At 37.4% G+C, this 22,077-nt stretch overlaps 1 long non-coding RNA gene across 14 annotated transcripts in view; it reads left to right on the top strand.

Moving 5' to 3' along the window:
- The window catches only part of LOC125258031, a 156,897-nt gene that overhangs the window by 13,731 nt on the left and 121,089 nt on the right, over window positions 1–22,077 (top strand). For 13 of the 14 annotated variants that reach the window (XR_007182509.1, XR_007182510.1, XR_007182499.1 and 10 more), the window contains exons 3-4: window positions 4,044–4,152; window positions 6,056–6,090. The exons of the other annotated variant lie outside the window; for it this stretch is intronic. This is a non-coding gene — a long non-coding RNA (uncharacterized LOC125258031). The remainder of the gene's footprint in view (window positions 1–4,043; window positions 4,153–6,055; window positions 6,091–22,077) is intronic. 14 annotated transcript variants of the gene reach the window in all.

The raw sequence follows: 22,077 nt of genomic DNA, 5'->3' as shown, positions 1-22,077 counted from the left end.
CCGCACCACTGTTTTTATATGTGAAGCATGTGAAAGGAAATCTCCTGCCTGCAATATCTGTGCATTTGAGAGCTGTGTTATATGTCAGGTGGGATATTTTGTAATACATACAGCAATATTAACACAACAAATAGGTTTTTTATTATTTACAGGAAATGTCTGCGGACAGAACAACAATATCTACCGCAGATTGTTTGCTTTATACGGCCCCATGCTGATATTTCGCTACACATCAAACCTTTTTAATGAGTTCTACCTATTTGAAAGACGTTGCAAACTTACTGTCAACTTTCTGCTCCACCGCCTGCTGGACCTTTGCTAAAAACTGTACGCTATTCAGTGGTAGAGATTAGCTTAGATCCATTGATTGAACTTTAAAAGAACTCTCTGAGCAGAGAAGAACTCAAAAGGTGACTGGAGTTTAATACACAGCTCCTCACACTTTGAGCTTATACCTACACATTCCTACACATTTCTCCTCCTCCAGCTTTAGCAAGATTCACACTTTAATGCTAATGCCAGTATGAGCTTTATATAAGGATTAGATTTCCCCGAGTCTGCTTTCACCTTGAACATCTGACTTGTTTTAAGAACTTTTGACTCGTATGAAAAGTAGCACAAATTTGAGTTGTGCGTCGTTTTAATTGTACATTTTCTTGACGTTAGGAGTCATGGAGCCAGCTTGCTTTTAATAATTAAAGCCTTGATAATAGAAATACATCAGAAGTGATTAGTCTATATATATGTGCAGCTCACTTTAAGTGCTAAAAAGCCATAGGTCAGCTTTACATTAAATTGACAAAGCCTATTGATTGATTTATCTAATTTGGATTTGCCTTGTCTTTTGCACATAAACTTCAAATATGCTGTTCATATGGGAATGGTGCCATTGATTTCCTTAACTTAAGACCAAATGCTAAAGATTTTTGGATAAGCTTCCTCATTACTTAAGCTAAAATCAATAAGGAAGAGCATCTTTTAATGAACGAGCGGTTTGTACAGCAAACTGCTGAAATGGGCCCCCGTTCATCTGCCGCCTGGGCGATCGATCATGAAGGTCTTTAAGCAAGGCCCAGTTGGTTGACATTGTGGTTTATCCATCACATCAAAACTTACAGCCTTCGGAAAGTGAAGCGCAGTCAAAGACACAACAGGAGTTTTTTTTCCTTCCTGCCGGTTTCTCCGCCATGCTCGGTGAGGTATGAAAAGCCAGTCGGAGATTTAAGAGTGTTGTTTGTGCACAGACTGTGGAATATATTAGGGATTGTTTTGATTAAATGCATTTCGGACAATATTGGCGTCTTGCATTTTAATGGCGTATTTTGTCATCGGTTTTGTATTGGTTGCCTACATGCGGGAGCTGAAGTATCTGATGGTTTGGATCAATGAGATGTGAGATTGACCTATAGAACACCTATAGCATCTGCTAGAACAGAACAAACCCCTGCTGTTTGTGTTTTAACACCTGCTGTTCTCAAGTCTCACACAGTTTTAATTGTTCTTGATGGTAAAAATGTGTTCAGTGTACTGTTAAAAAGAAAAGAAAGAACTTGATTTTTCTACCCAACAATTTTCTTCCAACAAAAACAAAATTACCTAGAAGTCATTATCTAACTTATTAAACTTGGACTGCATCCGAAATAGCATAATTCTATACTGTATAGTAGATGAAAAACAGTATTTGAGAAGAGTAGTATGTCCGAATTAGGGCCACGTGATTTATCGCAATTTTATCGCACGTGATTTGGCAAAGGCTGCGATTATTTTATGTGCAGCTTGTCAGAGCTGTACGGCTCTGCGATCAGTAGTAAATGCTTCTCGATATGAAAACCAGAGGGCGCTCTTGCGCAGAAACTCTAAATATGCCCTGCCGCAGAAGTAGTTAACACGCGTTGTTCCAGGAAATCCCTATGGGTATCATAATCTCACTGTAGCTGAATAAACAGAAGATTGAAATGCTTTGATTGATTAAACATGACTAATAAACACACGACTGCCTTATTCTGTGTAAGAAGCCACATCATCTCACAGAAGGATGCTCAATTGTCATTATGAAGTGAGTTTGGAGTAAAACATGTTATTAAATGTTGTCTTTTGTTGGATAAGGTGTTAATAAATGCTTCTCATGTCTGGAAAGATGTTTGATGCGTGTTGCTTTTTCAAATGAACATTATAAGCGACTCAAACTTGCAGTGCTTTCAGATGGATTAGCTTTTGGAGCCATACTTCATTGAAAAGCTGTGCATAAAAAAAAAAAAAATTGCATTAAGAATCGTGTTTAAGCGTTATTTTTCATATTGTGTGATAAATTGAGCAGCCCTAGTCTGAATGCACAGTACTCGTAAAAGAGTATACTTTGCAAATATAGGCAAATACTGTATATGCTTATGCTTTACCTATAGGCAAAAAGTACCTGGATGACCTACTACTTCCAGTGAAAATCTGAAGTTTGCATACGATGGACACTTTACTATCCCATGAGGCCAGGGTTAAGGATTTATGAATCACAGTGTCACATGATAATGACAATGCAATAATGTAGTACGTCCGGATTTTGAGAAATGTCCCCCCTCCCTCAAGTCAGTGGTCACCAAAACTGTTTGGTTACCAATGCAACAATCTTCAAATTATTATCTCTTGTTGTGTTCTGCAAAAGAAAGAATGTCATTTATTTTTTAAATGACATTGGGGTCAGAAAATGATGACACTTTTTATTTTTTGGGTTAACTTTCCTTTTAAATGGTTATTCATATAATTGCTGTTTACAGTTATTATTTTTTTTTTAAGTTTTATAAATAGTTTTGTGTGAAGTTAGGATGAATAGTGTTCACTTTGGCAATCTTGGTCTCTAGTTAATTAAAATATTTGTTTTTAACGATCATTAACATCAATGGAACAAACATAGATTTTGTTGTGTTGCATAATATTGGAAATATTACCAACAGCACTATACAGTAGTTATTGAATATTTTTATAGCATAAAATAGAATGGTCACATGACACATATTGAACTAACTTAAAGGGTAAGTTCACCCAAAAATGAAAATTCTGTCATTTATTACTCACCCTCATGTTGTTCCACACCTGTAAGACCTTCGTTCATCTTCAGAACACAAGATATTTTTGATGAAATCCGAGAGGTATATGACTCGTCCATAGACGGCAATATAATCAATACTTTTAAGGTCCAGAAGGGTGCTAAAGACATTGTTAAAACAGTCGACACCACAGTGGTTCAACCTTAATTTTATGAAGCAACAAAGCGAGTTAATGTAAAAATGTTGTGGAAATAGTTATTAAATATTTTTAGTTAAGTCACCATGAAAATTTGTATAATGAAGTTACAAGTGCTACAGTAAGTCCTGCTTGAACAATATGATAAATGATGAAACATTACAATCTAAAATCATTTTATTTAAATATCTTTTACTGATTTTGCTTAATGCTAACAGCGTTGCATTTTTAATCCTACTCTCCTGATTTCTAAAAAAAATTCACAGGTTTTTTTTTAATGCAGAAAAATGACTGAAGAAATACCTCTGCAAGCTCTTCCTCTAAAGGTGTCACAGTTTTAGTCATAAATATGGAAACGGCATAAGTTCACATCACGGAAAAGAATCAAAGCCTATTGTTGTATGTCCTTTTCTCGTGTAAAGTTTGCTTTAAATGTCACACATTAGCATATGAACTTTTAAATGAGCTTGTTTGCTCAGTAATGCTGGCATGTAAATACAGATATTGAATGCATAGGTTGAATAAGCGAGGTCTGGGTGAGACTTTGGTCTTCCCAATGTTAATTAAGGCACGGCGAGGGATCTCTTCCCTACACTCATGCTTAGATTGACTGGTTATGTGTGGTTCTGGAAAAGTGCTTTCAACTCAAATATCCAATAGCAGCAATGGAAATGATCTGTGCTGTCTTGATTTAGGTAGACGTGATTGACAACCATCAATCCCAATATAAAATACTTCATACATTATTCACACTCTCTGCTATCCCTTGTTGTTGGAGTGTTTTGTGTGTGTATGTGTGTTTGAGGTAGACGGAGCAGACATACAGCATCTGGGGACCAGCAGTGGTATCAGGAAGACAGAGAGAGAAAGACAGCCGTGCACTCGTAGGATATGAAAAGGAAGATGGCTTGATGAGAGGTATGAGCGTGTAAAGACAGACTGATATTCGGATATGTACAAATTCATATACACTACAATAACATACCATGCATTATTGTTTACTAGTAGGCTATTATTAGTAGTAGTAGTATAAATAAAATATATAACAATATATTATATATTATTACACACTCATACTGTATATGTATATACACACATATATTTTATATATATATATAAAATATAATTATATATCATTCATTTTATTTTATTTATTAATTCATTTTATTATATATATATATATATATATATATATATATATATATATATATATATATATATATATATATATATATATATATATGATATTGCAATTTTTAGAAAAAAAAACAAAAAAAGATTTTTAACTAGGTGTTTGAAACCAACATACTGCATTGCTAGAAAAAAACACACATTTGTATAATTGGACTTGACTGTAATTCACATATGCTGCACTTCATCTTGTTCCTCTGGATGTTCCTGTCATACATCTCTGATAATTATACAAAAATTTTCCACAATAAAACGTGAATTTATAACATGACATATAAATGGATGGAACTATAGACAGGGAGCAGATGGACACAGAAGTCCAGACGGATCGAATTATGTGTGTAATTATTTCTTTTCTGCTTTCATTCTCCCTCTTTCTCCCTCTCTCTCTCCCTTAGAGTCCTGTAGTGAGGGGAAATGACATTATGTTGCCCATACCTTCAGTACATAAAAATGATTTAATATGTACTCCGCTTTCAGCATCGAGTAGCAGTGATGTCAGTCCTGTGGTGACTCCCTGTTTTTTTCTCCCCCGAAGTGTTTAAACGTAAAACTGTGGTAATAAAGCAATTTAGGATGTAAAATACCCCAGCCGTTACCTGCAGCAAAGCTTCCCGCCGTCATTACTGTCAGACTTGAAAAACCCAGTGGGCCTGCATGATAAACAGAAGGCCTGATCAGATGCCGCAGTGGCCTAATCATGTTTGTAGCGCTGAATTCCTTAACCTTTGAATGACCTGACAGAATGGCAGTGACCCAATCAGAAAAACCTAATTGAATCTACCTTGTGGCTGTGCGATTTATGAAAAAATGAAATTGAAGCTGAAATATGTATGCGCCCGAGCCAAATACCTCATGAATTGCTCGGTGCTGCTGTCTACCTATTACAAATACTTACGAAAAAAAAAGCATGGCTGGCTTTCTCATTACCCTTCAGATCCTTTGTAAGGATATTCCTATAGGATAATCTGATTTATTTGCAATTTTCTTTAAGCCGCTTAGTGTTTACTTCTAAGATTAATATTTGCAGTGTTATTAATACCCAGTTGTAATTATGACAGATATAATTTTTTTTTTCTTTTTGTTTAATCTAGAATTCCCCTTGTGCTTTAAAAATGGCTGACGCCAACAAAGACTTGGGAATAAAATGTGTAGCGGGAGCACAGAATGTGTTTGAGTATGTGTATGATGGAATGAATGAAGGAACCATCCTGACTGATGAGGCGGACTGTAACGCTTAAAGGGACAGTTCACCCCAAAATGAAAATTCTGGCATCATTTACTCACCCTCATGTCATGATGACTTCTGTGGAATACAAAATGGGATGCAAAAATGCTCAAGCTGCTCTTTTCCATACAATGAAAGTGGATGAGGATCGTTTTCATTAAACGGAAGAAAGCAGCTTGGACATTCTGCTAAATTTGGAACATGAGGAAAATTATGACAGGATATTAATTTTTGGGTGAACTGTCCCTTTAAAATATTAGTCTGTGCAAAGGCCATCTCAACATGCTGAAGCGTTTTATAATATTGTATTGTTTTAAATGGTCATTATAGCACTGACCGCAAGTTAAAAGAAGAAAATAAAATAAATGGTGTGATCCTTTATTTCTTTTTCTTTTTTTTCAGATGCTGAAAAATGAGTTTGAGAGAATGGCAAAATTGTAAGTAAAAAGTGGTGTGAGTTTTATGCATAGTAATGAATATTTTATGCTGTCAAATGATTGCATCAGACATGGTTCAAACAAGCCTTTACAAATGATTTTCATTAGTTGCTCGAAGTGGAACAATGGTATGTTTTATTAACCTGTTTGTCTAGAAAATGTATATTTATGAATTTATATGTGAAAACATAGAGTATGATCCTCAGATTTAGTCTGTTATTTTGACTCAAATGTTCACTTGTGTTACTTTATTGATCCGAAACTGAAAGATTTTGCTTCCTTTATGGCGTAATTGTCCTTTCGGCAGCCTAGTTTCAGTCTCTTTTTAAACACAATCCACTGCTCTGCAGGTGGAATATTGTTGCAGGGAAGAGTCTGTGTATCTGAATGTTTTGTTGTTTTAGTGGAGGCCCTGCAGGAGTGCTCTAGGTCAGGTAATTTTAGCTCTGGCTGAGGAGACCAGGCATGCCGCTTTCTTCTTCCTCAAATCGGATTTTACTCTTCTGGAACAGAGGTTCCTTCAGAACCTGCAGCGCTGTAATGAGGGAGACGCTAAAGCCAAGGTGAAGCTAATGATGCTAACAAACTCATCTCAGCAAAATTATTGATGTTCTGCCACATTTTATGTTTGCAAACGAGGCGTAATGTATGAGGAATAAAAGCAGTACTTCACGAATTAAATAATTGATGTAGCTCTCGCCGAATTAAACCGTTTTCTCAAACGATCACAGCATCCGAAGTTTGCTCTGTCAGCCTTGAAATATGATGTTTTCCTTTTCTTACATCCACCTTGGTCTCTGGCATCCTTTCATAATGCATAACAAATCTATACGCCGTTAGCTCATTAGCCTCTGCTCTGTTTTCCCACATGCCAACCAAGGACAAGCAGCCCGTTGTTTGGCTGAAGTCTAAAAACAATAATCATCTCTGTAATAACATGGCTAATGACCTTTAATTGGAATTGAGCTGAGGCTTAATGACTATTAGCACCGGCTGACATTACGCCTACTCCCCCGGGTGAGTGTGCATGTGTGAGCGTGCATGCGTGTGTGTGTGTGTGTGGGCTACGCGGCAAGGGGCAAGAAATACAGTAAATAGTGAATTGTGAGATGCAGCCAAGCTTGTAGAAAATAACTATTTGAGGGATGGCGCATGAACTGAACGCTGTAATTTTGACAGCTGGCAAGGTGTGGTGAGGGGGGAGCCAGGGTGAAACCTCGTATCTCAAGACCGTTGATGAATGACTCTAATTAAGGGATGAAATCAAGCATGTGAAGACAGGCGATCGCTTTAGGTCGCTGTTTGGTAGTTTTCTGCTCCCGATGCCGGACTCATCCATCTAAATATCACTGTTTTTCGCTCTCTTCTGAGTGGTGGAGGAGGAGCAGAAGTGCTCTGATGGGTCAGGGACGGGCAGGAGGAATGGGTGAGGGTCACGTTTCACATTTTTCTACAGAGTCCTCTCTCTGGATGCTCTGTTTTGTCATCAATTTGATTTGATTTATGTTCACTTAATCTCTGTTTGGCTCAATATGGTTTTGTATGTCCATGCAGTCTTAGCTCTATTTCTGTTGACTTCCTTTTTGGGGAACTGCTTATTCTGTCCTTGTCCTCTTTCGCAAAGTCTAGAACTCTGTTCAAAATCCTAGTGAGCGGCCTACCTAGACAGCATTTCAGGGCATCATAGGTGCATTAAAGGGTTAATTCACCCAAAAATTCTGTCATCGTTTACTTGCCTTCGTGTCATTCCGAGCAGAATGTCCAAGTAGCCGTTTTCACCTTTTCCTTGGACTTTCATTTAAATAACTCATTTTTTGTTTCATGCATTGTTTTAGGGGGAGTAAATACTGATAGAATTAATTTTTTTTGACTCAATGTTTGTTCATAAAATAAAATAAAATAAAATAAAATAAAATAAAATAAAATAAATGCCTGCAAAATTAGCAGTAAAAAACATTAATCCAAAGTGGTGAAGAGAAGCAGTTAATGTTTGTTTCTAAATAAATAAATAAATAAATAAATATAACTAATACACACACACACACACACACATATATGTATATTAGGGCTGCCGATTTAACACGTTAATTAGATGAATTAATTATGGTAAAAAATAACGCTTTAAAAATTTTAACGCTTGTCCCGCCCCAGACCTTTGTAGTTCATCTGATATTACATACAGTTGGTTGATGACGAATATGATGCAGGGCAACAACTCATTGCGTGTTGAAGCCTATTGAATGCAGTCAGAAAGTCCCTAAAATTAAAGATATGGGGGCAAAATGCCCCTGTCTGAGTTTTTATCTCATATTTAGATCATATGAGTTAAGCATTATCACACGAGTAACAAGTGCAATATTAACGAGTGCTGTTTTTGTCCCATAGCCTATATAACGAGTGCAAATGCAATACTGATTTTATACAACAGTTCAGTAAATAAGAAGTTAAAGGTGCCCTAGAATCAAAAATTGAATTTACCTTGGCATAGTTGAATAACAAGAGTTCAGTACATGGAAAAAACATACATTGAGTTTCAAACTCCATTGTTTCCTCCTTCTTATATAAATCTCATTTGTTTAAAAGACCTCCGAAGAACAGGCGAATCTCAACATTACACCGACTGTTACGTAACAGTCGGGATCATTAATATGTATGACCCCAATATTTGCATATGCCAGCTCATGTTCAAGGCATTACACAAGGGCAGGCAGTATTAACGTCTGGATCTGTGCACAGCTGAATCATCAGACTAGGTAAGCAAGCAAGAACAACAGCGAAAAATGGCAGATGGAGCGATAATAACTGACATGATCCATGATATCATGATATTTTTAGTGATATTTGTAAATTGTCTTTCTAAATGTTTCGTTAGCATGTTGCTAATGTACTGTTAAATGTGGTTAAAGTTACCATCGTTTCTTACTGTATTCACAGAGACAAGAGCCGTCGCATTTTCATTTTTAAACACTTGCAGTCTGTATAATTCATAAACACAACTTCATTCTTTATAAATCTCTCCAACAGTGTGTAATGTTAGCTTTAGCCACGGAGCACCATCAAACTCATTCAGAATCAATGAGTTCAGAGCACAAGATTTAAAGGGGCCGCAGCCTGAATCGGCGCATAGTTAATGATGCCTCAAAATGTGCAGTTAAAAAAATTTATTAAAAAAAATCTATGGGGTATTTTGAGCTGAAACTTCACAGACACATTCAGGGGACACCTTAGACTTTTATTTCATCTTGTGAAAGAACGTTCTAGGGCACCTTCAATTTTGTGTTATTTTAAACACAATATTGTCTATATTGTTCAAATTTGCCAATGAAAATATAAAGACAAAGCAGATCTGTTCATCTCCACGTAATACACAGCAGCGTTTCATTTCTGAATCCGTGTTTTGAACGAATCGAGTGAAACCACTGATTTAGTGGACCATTCATAAAATTAGGCTTGAAGCAGTGCTACACAGACCGATCAGTGTATGATATCAAAGTACAGCCAGAGCGATTCAAAAGCAAACAGAGCTGTCTGCTCTCTAATCGCTATCGTGATACTTATGATGTCATACACCGATCGGTCTTTGCAGCACTGCTACAAGTCCAATAAGCCTAAAGAGAACCATTTACTTCGCTCCTGAATGAATCAGCTGTTTGAATGAGTCGAATGAATTAACGACTTAATCATTAAGCCAGTTACCGCCACATACTGGCAGTTTTATTTTCTTATTTAGAGTCTAATTTTATTTTAAAAAATTATTTCTTATTTCTGTTTTAATTAAAAAAAAAAAAGGTATGGTTTACCCCAAAATGAAAATTAAGTCATCATTTACTCAACCTCATGGTCCAAAAGTTCATGCGTACATTTTTTTATGTTGAATCGAATAAAATATTTCTTTCTGAAGCTACTTATATTTAAATGCTTTACACAATAATGACTTCAAATGATCTTTTGGGGGTGGCATGATGATCTCAAGAACCCCCTGCAATGATCTTACCCATGAAACTCGATCAAAATCCAGTGCAATTTCAACCGGCTGAACTGGTGATATATATATGTATAGTTATGCGCTATAGTATGCCATTTTGAAGTAGTGTGAGTAAAGTTTACACTAAAAATGACCCAAAAAATACACTTCAAATACCTGGATGATCCACTTAATTGATTGAAAAAAAAAAATTGGAATGTTGAAGACATAATTGATAACAAAATAACCTTTATAAAATTCATACACTATACAGTGGGGTAAACAGTGCATAGTATATGTTATAGTGTGTCATGTGGGACACAACATATGTCAATTGTGAGTCAATTGTTCCATGAGCTTTTCCTGCTATTATGTTGTGTCCTTGTGCCACTGAGTATGTAGGGCATTTCAAATCAGTCACTTGTGAGGTTCCATTTCAGTTAGGATGCTGCTTCAGAAGGCAACTCTCTAGGTTTTGGAACAGAGCAGTTGTCTGCAGACAATTAGACATGTGCCAGGCAGCGGCCCCCACAAAGACCTGGAAAACCTTCATCAACAGAAGCCAAATTAACCAACCAGCTCTCCACCGGCCAGCAAACAAAGCTGCGTACACAAACAAAAGACTGATGAATAAAACAGGTGACACATAGAGGGTTTAGGAGGACGGGAGGGGTTGAGCTGGGCATTGGGACCTTTCATCCAGCAGCAAATGGTGGCCTTTGTTAATGAATTCAATTTAATGTTTACTGTTCTTGAAGCTCTCCTGCCTCATATCCTGGCAGACTGCTTACTAACAAGACTGAAAGTCTGGCATTACGGCGTGTGGCTAAACAGGTCCCCCAGGGAGAGCAGCTTTTCTCTCCTTCCCTCCCTCTCTCTCAATCCTTCTCTTCCCCTTTTTCTCCCTCCTCTGGTCTTGTATTAGAATACCTGCTCAGTGAATCGCTCCTCTTCTCTCTCTCTCTTACACACACACACACACACACACACACACACACACACACAGCACATGGGCAGAGAGAGCCACCAGCTGGAATTTTTTCTGCTTTCGGTGGCACACTGACAGTTTTATCTACTTTACTAACTGCTTTTGCATGTCTAGAATGAATAATTGACCTGCTTCAATAGGCACAGGACACTCACTCATTTAAAAGCACATCCAGAGGAGATATGAAATAGTAATGACTTTTAAACTTACCGGCGGCATCTAATTTCTGTAATTGTGTGCCGGCTGAATGGGGTTTGATTCTTTTTGTTTTTGCTCTGTTTTCTACCGTTTAAGGTTGTTTTTATAGTAAAAGTGTTATCGTGAGCATCACGGCTCCTCGTATAACCACACGCTACTGATTTATGTCCCTTTGCCTGTCTGTACTGCTATACTAATATTTATAGCTGCGTATATGCATGTATCATTATAGATACAGGGGCTGATAAATTAGTTTGCTGATGACTGTTTTATATCACAAATCATCAGAACATTACAGCCTGCTAATGCAAATCCTCTCTCTCTCTTTCGCTCTCTCACCAGCGGTGTGCCGGAGCAGGACCACAGCATTTTAATAATGGTCATTTGTGCGATTATTCCAAAGCATCCGTGGCACGGAGGAAAAGGGATTTCTCATCGCCTCCTGCCCGCGCATCTGCGGCATTACTCAGTGTGAGCTATTGCAGGAGAGCTCATTGCTCTCAAAAATCAAAGTTAAATGGGTCATCTATCATCTGAATTTGTGTCTGGCTGACTTGTCTGAACATCACAATGATTTATGGCTTGAATTGGAGAAGTCAACCATGCATGTTTCTTAGTTTATCGTTTTATGCTGCCTTCAATTAAACCTCTATAAACAGGATGATGGCTTTACAACGTTGTCCAGCAATAAGGGCGATGAAGGTTTTGCATAAGGACGTGTAGCTTTCAGCCCTCTAATATCCCGTTGACTTTTCCGGTTGGGTTTGGGAACATTCACCACAGTGTTCCTGCAATGAAAGGAGACTTGTGTTGGTCTGACCATTTTTCATTAACTAAATCCTGTAATTTGATCATTCTGTGATTCTTATGACACTATAATGTCATTAAGGCACGATCTTGATTATTCCCCGCTTGCATCAACAAGCAAATGCCACCTTAATGATCTGCCGTTTGCTTATTGTATTCTGCTTATTATTTCCCATTTCTCATTATTGCCGTCATTTTTCTAGATAAAAGTGCATGCAAAAATTCAATTTTCTGAGCCTGGAATCCAGGGGCGATAACATGTTTGCTGATTAGAACCTGAATATATGGAATTTAGCATGGCAGTTGAAGAGTAAATGGTGTTTGTGCGAGCGAGCGTACGTGTGTGTATCTCACTCTGCCAGCACAGTCGACTGCTTATGTTCCACCAGGGAATCATCCCGGTTTTTGCTTTCACTGTGTTGCCTATACATATCTAGACTCATCCTCAAAAATGCAGCAATGTTGATATGTGTTCCTGTTTAATGCGGGCGGTTTGTTTGAGCTTTATTTATATCTTTATTATTCGCAGCGATAGTGTAACCGGCGTGTTTATTGACAAAGGTATACCCAGGGAGATACCACATTGAAAGGCCCAATTACCTGTGTTCATCATTACAGGTTTCAGGCTGTGGAAAACAGGCTTTGTTTCTTTGTTTAGAAGGTTTTATTTCTGTCAAGACAGTTGGAAATATGTTTAAATAAAATTCCCTGCACTGTACTCAACCTTAAAAACAAGTGTACTAACCATTAGGGCCACGAAAAGCATTTTATGTAGCTTTTGTTTTCTTTTTTCGAGAGCTCAAGAAGGCTTTTGGTTCTTTGGGAACACGTGTCACATGGGGAAAAATGGCACAAGGTTATTGAAAAATTTAGAAGAGGAACTGATTTAATTTTCACCCTTAGCACAACGAGGGAAAGTGTAAGGACCTTGGCATTGGCTGAAGAGGGTGAAATTAATCAGCATGCTATCTCTAGTGAGCGCCAGTTAATCACAGGCCTCAGCATTTTATTAACAAAATGATATATCTGCTTCAAATTACCATATCAGGAAAACTTCCTCCTCCACCCCATGCTTCTCACATTTTGTCATTTGAAACGGAACCTTGATTAACAACAATTTTAGTCAAGGCTGTGTAGAGAGAGAGAGAGAGAGAGAGAGAGATGTGATGCAAATGAAAGGGGAAAAATCATAAATATTACATGTATTGTGTCAGGACCTTGTCTTATGGCTCTAAATATCTAGTTTTTTATTCAACTAGGCTATGTTCACATAGTCAGTGAGTACCTTGTTTAATGACAGGTGATTCTTGAATTGCTTTCAGTATATAGAGTATTTAAGCCAAGGAGCTCTAAATAAGAGACCTGGAGAGAGACTTTTTTGTTAGCATCCATGTTCATTTTAGTGTCATCATCTCAGCTAGCATTGGGTTCCCTTGAAGTACATGATCTGAAGGATGCCATCTTTGCTCATGGTGCTTTGTTCCAGGAAAATATCTAATGTAGAATTAACTCTTCTTATCACTGGCTCATTTTAATCATGCACAGGGATGGTCTCCCACATGATCACACTACTACCACCACCACTACTACTACTTTTTATTATTATATTAATCTAATAATAATAATTATAGAAGTGGTACCTCAATACTTGAAGATGAAAATTAATATAATATGAATAATTTGTTGAAATGGTAATTTATCATAACCATTAAAAATTAAATCACAAATATCACAAATCACCTATTACAAATTAATTTGTTTTTTATTCTTACCCTATAATCGAACAACACAGGTGTGCAGTCAAGAGTAAGATCAAAACATCCTAAAAAATGGACATTAACATTAAACATTAAAGAGCATCTACACAAACAAGAGGAAAAATACTGATACATAAGTGAAATAAATAAATGAATGATTAAATTAAAAATAAAATCAATCAAATTATAAAGTGGCATGAATTTAAAAAAAATAATAATAAAAATGTAAATAAAATAAATGGACAACATTGTCAAGCAGAGAAAAGCAAACTAAATTACTAAAAATTTTCTCATATTGCGTCAGGAATCATGCACAAAAGTCATATATAATGTTGCGATTCTGCTTGTGAATGTTACCATATTTAGTAGGATTCGGTTGTTAATATGTCTTCATTTTGATGAACCAATATTGATTTTTAATTCCTTTAAATCCAAGATTAGTCTTTTATTTTAGTTATTTTGGTTATTTCACATCATGATATGCTAGAAGAAGAAATTAGTCTACTCCTCCATGCGGAGGAAAATCGTTCTTTTTTTTTTTTCTTTTTTTTTAATTATCACTCAAGGTCTGCATTCTGTCTGCAACAGATTCAAAGGTGTGTTTTTTTTCTGCCCTTCCCTTTTGGCCATTGGTTCCCCTTCACATGCGACTACATGAAAGATAAAATCCGTCTCCATCTGCAAATGTGATGAAAAATACTGCTTCTTTTTAACTTAGATTTACTAGCTGCATCACTGCCAAGAGACAGACACCCCTCCCTTTGCCCCACTCCACTCATCCTGCTCATTTTCACCACATTTAGCCCAATTGTTCCCGCACTCAGGACCCTGCCTTGCCCCAGTGCATGCTGGGATGGAGGAGATGGCAAAGAGGTGTGTTTGAACACCCTTTGCATGATTTTTTTTTTTTTCACAACTCAGTCAGAATAGACCGGAAAGTCAGATTCCAGTGTGTGTTTGTAGTTGGAAGCACCGAGCTGTGGTCATAAGTCCAGATGTGCATTCATTCTCATGGGGAGACAACAGGAAAGAGAATCCGAAGAATCATCAGCCATTAAATTTCATGCATCACAATTCATGTGTCTGTGAACATTGTATATGATACCGAGCCGCCCCTTCCTAGATAAATAAATCACAGATGGTGTACAGATCATAGCGAATGGTTGTTGCATGGGTAATATGCTTCCGTTTCCCATCCAGCCGCTATAATCTTTCGGTATTGTTTTCTCTCTCTCTCTCTCTCTCGCTCTCGCTCTTTCCATCCTCTATAGTTATAGCATATAGTGTTTGATATTTTTACCCAAGGTTGATGCAAACATTTAAAGATTCTGTAGAGTTGTTTTATATTGTTTGTAAGATAAAACACACTAGATAACATGTTTGAACTAGCACAAGTGCACAGTCCAAACTTTTAGTCTTACTTTAATAATGTATTCTGAAAAAAAGCTGGTCTCCCATCCTGGTCAGGCTGCTCTGTTGGCTGGTTTTAGAGAGGTTTTGGGCACTTTTCATCTCAGTTATTTCCTTTTCGATTGCCAACTCAGAAGTTGTGAATAGTACCAAAATATCGAACTGTACCACTTTTTTGGGACCCTTTCGTTGGGGTACCTAGCACAGTAGTCCGGTACCTAAAGGGTGGAGCTAGACTCACTGCAGAACATTGATTGGTTGACAGAGAATCATCACTTGCACATGCTACAAGGGGAATGACAACACAAGAGCCTTTGCTCAAACAAACTTGTCTTCTTCTTGTGACAAACAGCCACATGCTGAGAAGCAAGGACAAGATCTGCTATATGTCCTCCATTGTTGTTTACTGTGTTGCTTTCTGTTTTGCGTGAGAATGACGTCAATCGCTACTTTCCAGCATACATCACACCTATCAAGTAAGGGTACTGTTGGCTGTGGAAACGCAAGCCGGATCAGGGTTTACCGTCCTGAATCTTACTGGATTGTACTGTACCGCTTAGTGGAAATGAGCCAATTTAGTATGACCACAATCTGAGACTACTTTAAAAAAATAATTGGGATTTAAAACCGGAATCTGTGGCTACAACAAATTATTTTGATAATTGATCAATCTGTCGATTGATTCTTTGATTAATTGGATAAAAAAAATACAACAATTAAACTAAAATACAGACTAAATAGTACTGGTACCTACTTTAATTTTTCTTTTTTGGATAACATGATTTTTTTTTAATTATTATTATTAATAATAATAATAATTATTATTATTATTCGCTTTAATTTTAAAAAATTGACAACATTTTAAGTAATATAAATATATTAGAAAATAATTTTTTGATTCAGATTTTGACCCCACTGTATGCACACCTGTATTATTTTGTTATCATTCAGTTGTCAGACATCTGTGTTTTGTTCCACATCCATGCGTTCTAAGTAGCCAGACTTGAATGAAAGGGAGCCAAAACCGTTTTAATGGAGCTGCTCTTGCAGACACACAGGCAGTAGATTCATCCCATACCTTCTCTAAAGGAGGCAAATGCCTCTCCTCCCCTTACACGAGGGCCTTTGATCAGTGGCTGTTGTTATACGTAATGATTTTGCCGGCGTCGGTAGTACAGGCCAGGAATGAGAGCAGCTCTAGTTTGTTATAATAGGCTCATCGATGCTGTGCTTGTATCAAGCCCCTGATTGACATCATTCAATAATGTGTGATTTATTTTATTTGCTAATTTTCTGTAGTTGCATGTGGAGGTTGTACTTTCAAGGCAAAAGAGGCCTTTGAGGAAGCCTCTCATCTCCAAATGTCAAAGTGCTCCCCGCGCACATGTGTAAAGCACACACACGCATGCTCATTTGCATATGAGTGGGGTTTTTGGTGGCATGCCAGGGCTTCGCTGAAGAAGACATCAGAGATGAAACCGAGTGGTTTTTTCCCACCTGGAGCTAGCGTTGATTAGCCCCAGAGCAGAGAGGGGAGGAGGCCGACATGAGCAGCTGTGAAATTACAACCTGCTTAATTTAATTACCCGTGCTAATTAATTCATATCTACAGCCAAAGGAAAAGGACTTGAGTAAAGAAGTCATTAGCCTAATTACTTAATTAATTGTCTGTGGCGTCGTCCCATTTGAGCTGCGTCTTCATTATCTGATGTTTGGCCTTGGCACCAGTTTAGTATGTTTGATGAAATCTGGTCCCGGTGATAATTTCTCCCCGTCACGCTCTCGTAATGAGAGGTGTGGAAGCTCCATATGGTGGTGTTTGCGCTCCAGTACCCGTTGAGAATGTCACTTGCTGATACTAAATCACCCAGCTTGAGAGAGTGTTTGTGTGTGTTGCAAGAGGGTTCCTGAGGTATAATTTTGACTTCTGTTATATATGGTGTGTGTGTGTGTGTGTTTGTCAGTGAGCTGTGACTTCTTTCCCCATAGTGTCTATGTTTTTTCCAACTTATACTCACTAGAAATACATGCCTCTACCTACATTTTTTACAAAAACATACCTATATACAGACAATTAACTGCAGTTTCCTGCTGAAATGAACACTAGAGGCAGTAAAATGCCAACGACTTTTTTCACACATAGTATAATTATGGGGCAGAATATTGATTATTAAAGACTTATTTTCATGAGGTCTGTTGCACAATATTGTGTTATGTCCTTAAAACGCTTTTACTATAGCACAGGGACAGGCAACTTCGGTCCTGGAGGGCCGCTGTCCTGCAGAGTTTAGCTCCAAGCCTGATAAAAAAAACTCACCTTTCTGTAGCCTTAGGAAAGCCACTGGAAGGCAAGCCTGCAGCCTTTAGCCAAAAAAGCGTAACGTCTAATGCTAACGCTGCGGCTTTGGCGGTACGCAGGGAAGGAGACCAGATGCCATTTTTTTTTAAATGGATGCCAATGTAGAAGAGGCTTCACTACACTAAAAAAAAATGCTTTTATAATAGCTTATTATTTAATGAATTAAAGGGTTAGTTCACCCAAAAATGAAAATTCTGTCATTAATTACTCACACTCATGCCGTTTTACACCCGTAAGACCTTCGTTGATCTTCGGAATTAAGATTTTCTATTAAATTAAGATATTTTTGTTGAAATCCGATGGCTCAGTTAGGCCTCCATAGCCAGCAATGACATTTCCTCTCTCTCAAGATCCATTAATGTACTAAAAACATATTTAAATCAGTTCATGTGAATACAGTGGTTCAATATTAATATTATAAAATGACGAGGATATTTTTGGTGCACCAAAAAAACAAAATTACGAATTATTTAGTGATGGCTGATTTCAAAATACTGCTTCAGGAAGATTCGGAGCATAATGAATCAGCGTATTGAATCATGATTTGATCAAACTGCTGAAATCATGTGACTTTGCTGCTCCGAACTGCAGATTCGATACGCTGATTCATTTTGCTCCAAAGCTTCCTGAAGCAGTGTTTTGAAATCGGCCATCACTATATAATTCGTTATTTTGTTTTTTTGGCACACCAAAAATATTCTCGTTGTTTTATAATATTAATATTGAACCACTGTACTCACATGAACTGATTCAAATATGTTTTTAGTACCTTTATGGATCCTGAGAGAGGAAATGTCATTGCTCCCTATGCAGGCTTCACGGAGCTATCGGATTTCAGCAAAAAACTCTTAATTTGTGTTCTAAAGATTATTGAAGGTCTTACGGGTGTAAAACAGCATGAGTGTGAGTAATAAATGACAGAATTTTCATTTTTGGTTGAACTAATCCTTTAACTGCCTGCCCTCTAATAATGTTTTATGCTAAATAATACTATGATATGTAGATTTTATTATGATAAAAGTTATTTTATAAGATAAGGCAGAGAAAGATTGTGTAAAAAATCCTCTATTTTGTGGTATCATTACGATTATTTAACTGCTCCCGATCTCTGATCAGGCTGCCTCTTATGTGATACCCGCGATAGCCAATGAGAGCAAGCGAGCTTCATATACCGGATGTTGCATGCTTCTTTAGCTGAAACTTGGCAGCCACAAACATGCCACAAAAGTGAAGTATTGAGAAAGAAGATCACCCATATTCCTTTTTTTTCTATTTTGTTTTTCACTGTAAAGCAGAATGCATGGCAGGAGAGCCTGCTGACAACGCCGATTGTCCTCCCATTAGTTTTTCTTCTCAAATCATGTTTGATCTCGCGAGTCTCCATGAGATCTCGTGTCACTGTGAAATCGTTCCTGCAATCAATGATTCGACCGGTCTCACAGTCCGGTCGAATCATCTAGTTTGTGCGTTCAGAGGATTATACAAAAAATCGGTTGAAACTGTCATTATGTCTGTGGTCTCCCACAGTTTTAAAATCGGTTAAGGATGTGTCTCAGGCCTTAGTAATCCTGAAGACATTGATTAGGTTGTTCAGGTGTGTTTGATTAGGGCTGGAGCTAAACTCTGCAGGTCAGCGGCACTCCAGGACCGACATTGCCCATCCCTGCCATATAGCGCATGATTTACACTTTAACGTTTGCATCAAATAATTAGCTCCTTATGTATTTTTTGATGTAGTAAACTTGCTCTGTAGCTCACCTGGTACAGCATTGCATTCACGATAATGAGTCTCGTGAAACGTGTCACAATGTGTTTGTATGTCACTTTTGCTTTTGTTAACGCTGTTGGTTAGGTTTGGGGTAGGGTTTAGTGTAGGTGGTACGCTATTTTCAAACATGATAGAGCAACACCATTCACTGAACATTTAATTTCAGAACTGCCAGGACACACACAACAAACAACATCAAACATTGGCAAATGAATGTTCATCTGTTTTGGATAAACTTTATGCTTAAAATCTTGCTTGTAGTATTTAAAATGGTCGAATTTGTGTGTTTTAATTTGAATTTATTTAGACTAAATAGTATAGATTTTTAATAGTGGTAATTTATCAGCTTATCGGCCAGAATTGGAAAATTGATACAAACAACATTGTTTTACCACTAAGCCACAGTGTTTAACTTTTTAGGGGAATTTACATGCAAATATCTTATTTATAGCTTCTTCTGCATGTTAATTTTGGGGAAGATCCAGAAAAATTACACACATCCAGCTTTCCTTGTTTGTCTAAATGTTAAAATTGACAGTGGGATGATACATTTCCATTTAGCCATTTTGTACATGGCAAGAAAATAGCATAATGCCACTTTATACATGGGGAGGATATGCCTATCCTATGCATTTAATCTGTTTGCATTGTTCTCCAGTTTAAGGATAATTTTTCACCGTGCCTCAGCAGCAAATATCCCCACCGCACTCTCATTTAGGACGTTAGCATACAATATTGAATTGGGTATATTATTATCCCGAGAACATTTGGCTAACTGCACTTTTACGACCCCTGTGTTGGGTTCTCGGGTGAAAACGGGAGTGGCGAGGGATGTTTTACGCTGCTGTGGTGACTTAAGCAATTGGATAGAAATTGATTGAGAGCGTTTGTCCGGAGAAGGTCTGGTTCGGGAAAAGCTAGATATAGGGCTTAATAACCGAGGCTTTGGTTCCAGTGTCAGCTTAGATTATATTATATATTCAAGTGATACCTAGTTTTTGTGCTGAAAGCTAAAAAGCTTTTCCCCCCTGTTCTAACACCATTGGCTGTGGTTTCTGGGAAAGCATTATGTTCGTCATTTATAGACTCTATACATGTGCATTGAATAATCCTCATTTTATCCTCCCGCACGTACGGAGCTAATGGATCGCCATTGTGATCAATTGAATTGTGTCTATTGATAGACAGACCCACACATGTGTAAAAAACATGGAAAATGTTTCTTCAGATGCGCATAGGGACCTTTTATCACTCTGTGAGGAAGTTTAACAAAGAAATGTCTAAACAAACCGAATGCATGTTGTGAATGATGCAACTTTTTTCCTTTTCTTGTTTCTTCTTCTTCATACACAATAAATCATCAGAGTGTGTCCATGGGGTCCACTTCATAACGAATGACAAATCATGCACTCTCCATGTATGCATGGCTCACCTAAGCTCGAGTAAGGGAGAGATTGATTACTCTCCCTTGACAGAATCATATAATAAATACACTCCACTCAACACAATGAAACTTTTCTGTGAATTCTGGGTTAAAATTCTTGAGAGATGCTTTCTGGTCATCTTGCAGGAGCATTGTGTGTGTCTTTAGCAGGCTGTCCCTTTGCACATAGATGCAAAATGAAATTTCAACCTTGACGACCTCTTGGCCTCCGTAAGCCCAGGTGCATGTTGGCCTTTATAGAAGGTGCCATTGTAAACTTAGTATTTACTCAAAGGGTTGTGAAGAGGAACAACATGGGATCGTCAATGGTTTAATTATTTTGAAGGCTGAAGCTTTATGCTATCGTGATGCAGGAAGGTTGTTATTAACAATAAGCTGTCAAAGATGAATTATATTTACCTCTACACTGAATCTGTGAATTGTGTCCATATGCTTCACAACAGAGAGACCATGTGGACAATAAACCATGCAGAGGTTGTTCCTCTGAAAGTCTCTTTTCAAGTTTTTAATTTCTGTTACAGAGATTCAAAATTACACACCTTTTTTCTGTCACTTTAAAACTCCCTTTGCTGTTGAAAATGTCCTTGGTAAATCGTTTTATTTCATAAAGTCCAGATGGTTTTGAACAAAGTATAACTAGCACATTGTCCCTTTTCTATCTCGTTAAAATCTGGAGTGTAGGAAGAGCTTTGGCCAATCAGGGATTAATGCGGGCGGGTTTCGCAGTCAGGAGATTCAATACTGGACTGAATGGGACATACAGGCCCAGCAAAAATCTCCTGGGGGACTTTGATTGGCAAAATAATTAGCTTATTATGTTCTTTCCAGATAGGTCCTTTTCTCTAGCCAAAGCCCTCTGAAATAATATTTAGGTTTAAGCCCTCATTTCACATTTAGCAATTTGATATTCTATTTGGAGCGCTTCCGTTCAGCGGGGGTCAATTGAGACCTCAGAAATTATAAAATGAAGTTTTCATCATCTGATTTGTCTGTCTGAAGACTAGGGCTCTCGCAGCCATGCCTTACGCAGAAGTGGGATCCAAAATGGTTATCAATTTCGCACATTGAGTCAGAAAAAAAGCATGACATTTACTGTTCTCTCTAAGAGACAATTTTTGATTTTATTTATTTATTTTTGGGAAATTGAGATTGAATGAAACAATTTAAAAACAAATAAACATGGTGCTCTGTAAAAAATTAATTAAAAAATTAACTGGTTTTATGTAAATTAAAATATTATTTGAATATTATTTTCAGTATTCACAGTGTGGCACCTTTAATATTAAATAAAT

This window comes from Megalobrama amblycephala, linkage group LG22 (genome assembly GCF_018812025.1).
Source record: "Megalobrama amblycephala isolate DHTTF-2021 linkage group LG22, ASM1881202v1, whole genome shotgun sequence".
Taxonomy (NCBI): domain Eukaryota; kingdom Metazoa; phylum Chordata; class Actinopteri; order Cypriniformes; family Xenocyprididae; genus Megalobrama; species Megalobrama amblycephala.
This window is presented reverse-complemented; position numbering and strand designations above follow the sequence as displayed.